Source organism: Ipomoea nil, unplaced genomic scaffold (assembly GCF_001879475.1).
Source record: "Ipomoea nil cultivar Tokyo-kokei standard unplaced genomic scaffold, Asagao_1.1 scaffold2848, whole genome shotgun sequence".
Classification (NCBI taxonomy): domain Eukaryota; kingdom Viridiplantae; phylum Streptophyta; class Magnoliopsida; order Solanales; family Convolvulaceae; genus Ipomoea; species Ipomoea nil.
In genome coordinates, this window is record NW_017619276.1 from 428,073 (window position 1) to 430,868 (window position 2,796).

The window sequence follows — 2,796 nt, forward strand, 5'->3', positions numbered from 1 at the left end:
GTGGAGGAAGCAATGTTAGTCAAAATTGCTATCTTTTTTTAATTTTATTTTTATTATTAAATATACAGTTTGCATTGTTATTATTAGTTTTGATCGCAAATTAAGGAGAGCAAAAACCTAAATTGAAGAAAAACATGTGCTGGTTGTTGAGAGAGAGTCGCAGATTCATTAAATTGGAGAGCAAAACCTGAATTACCCATTTTACCTTTTATTTTAACACCTACTTCATGCCAAAACTAACGGAGAATAATCTATAAGTAAGCTCATAAATAAGCTGTGTCAAACAGACTATAAGTTAGATAATTAATGTTTATTTTAGTGAAATCCCAACTAAAAAAAAAAAAAAATCATCTGTGTGGTCACCAGCTGGATACCTATGCTGATGATTTTTTTTAATTTTTTAAATTTTTTTGAAGTGCTGATCTTTTTGACCTTTCACAAAAAGGCACCAGGCCATCTGTTTCACCTACATAGCAGACTTGACTATTACTATTTTTATTCTCATGTTGTATTCATAAAACCAAATATTTTGTATTATATGACTCAACGCGTACCAGGAACAAATATTGTATTGTTTTTGCCATGTTTTTTGATGGACTCAGATTTCGCAGGCATAGTACAAAATGGAGCAAAGAAATAAGACTTGTTACCCTTCTTTAAATAAGGATAGTGTATTTTTAAAAATAAATAGGACGGTGGCATAATTGTAAATAAATACATTAGAAACCGCTACCCTTTAAAAGAAAAGGGTAGCGGTTTTCTTTTAAATGAAGCAGATAGACTTTCCGCTGCCCTTTCTTAAAGAATGAGCAGCTAAAATAGATCTGGAAACAAATAAATAAAAAAAAAAAAAAAAAAAAAAGCAAAAAATAAAAAAGAACCAAAAAAAAAAAAAAAAAAAAAAAAAAAAAAAAAAAAAAACCTCAATGCCTCTTCACAAACCAGATCTGGCTCTCACCCCTCTCCAACCCTCTTCGCCGTCGCTCCTCACCACAGACCACACCTTCGCCGTCGACACCGCCTCCCTTATCCTCTCACGACGCCGCTGACACCACCTCTCTCACCACGACTCCCTCAGCCTCGACCAAACACCGTCGCCGACGCCAAGCTAAGTACTCCAACGCCTCTCTCATCATCCACCCATGACGCCTCTCTTCTTCTCTTTAGCTACCAGCGACCAGACCCAGCCGATGACAACGCCTCCACGTACTGCCGACGTCTGCGACGACTGCCGCCACCGGTCTCCAGGTATGTATATATATTTTTATTTCAGTTTTTAATCCGCCGGTGATATGCGTGTAGGGTTGTATCTTTGGGCGCATTGGATCTTGCCTTTAGTGGGTGGCAAATCAGGATCTAATCCACAGACAAGGGACTTGATTTTGCAGTCAGTGAAAAGGTTGGTTTCCTAATTGTTTGTGCTCCTATTTTTCACTTTTGATTTTGTGAAGGTAATCGAATGTGTTTGTTTTCATGGTTGTAGGATTTTGTCTGTTCCAAAAGCTCGTAGTATTTTAGTAAATGGTGCTGTTAGGGAGGGAGAGCATTTGTTGCCACCATCAGCACTTGATTTGCAGTTAAGAGTGACATTTCCTCTACTTTTTGTTTATGTTTTGTTTTGTTTTGGGGGCACTTGATGCTATAGTATTGCAGTTCTTTCAAAGAAACAAGAAATTGAGGGGTTGTTTTCTATAAAATTGAGAGCAATGGCTCCGAAAAGGCAGCTTTCGAGTTCCTCTGCTGCTGAGAAACCAAGTGAAGTTACGAGGGTTGGATCATCTCGGCCTGGCAGGAAAAGCCACTGCCAAGGTACCTTTTTTTTAAAAAAGTATCTAATGTACTAAGAATGTAAACGAAATAAAATTGAAATTTTTTCGCTTTTCAAATTTTAATTTCATACTCAAAAAAAAATGATACTTTAATTATTTAGTAAGTTAGCATATTACTTATTTAGTTTATTTCCTATACTATAAATTGTTTTTTACCCTATAAAAAGGAAACTAATTCTAATGAAAGGAAATTCTAAAAAAATTAGGGAGTTCTGGCCTCTTCTAGACCTCAAGAAAACCCTATAACAAACAATTAGAGCATCCACATCAGTTGGGGATAATTGGGAGATAATGTAAGAGTGATTAGGAAAGAGAAAGTGGGAGGAGAGAAAACAAAAAAAAAAAAAAAAACATAGAAAACTGAAATTGAAATAAAAATAAAATAAAAAAATTGAAGCGTCAACAGCGCGCCTGACGCGTACACGGGCGCGTGCAGTGCACGCGTCTGTGTGGCCACAGGCTGTGCGCAAATGCGCACAGCCTGTGTTGCTTATTTTTTTTATTTTATCTTTTTCTGACATTATTTGTGTATTTGCAGGATGATTCTTCCCTCAAATAACTCCACTCCACATCTTTTAATATCTCCATCCAAGTTTATTCATCTGACAGTAACTCCTCATTAACCTTTGGTGTGGATGCTCTTAATCATCTGCACGTACGCCCTGAAATTTGACCACTTTAGCAACACCCAACAAGCAATCACTCTATATAATATGTTGGTCCCGATAGGGTGGTGAAAGTCTAGAGGGGGGGGGGGGTGAATAGACTTTCAAGCTTTTTCAAATAAATAACTCTTTGGTAACTTCAACTCTAAGTAACAAGTAAATAGAGTAAGTTTGAACTACACAGCGGAATAATTGTATGTAAAGAGTTATGCCAAATCAATGATTTAAATGCGCATGTAAGATGGATACAGATGATATGTAAAGTGACAGATGTATCTTGAATATATAAAGGAGATGGTGCA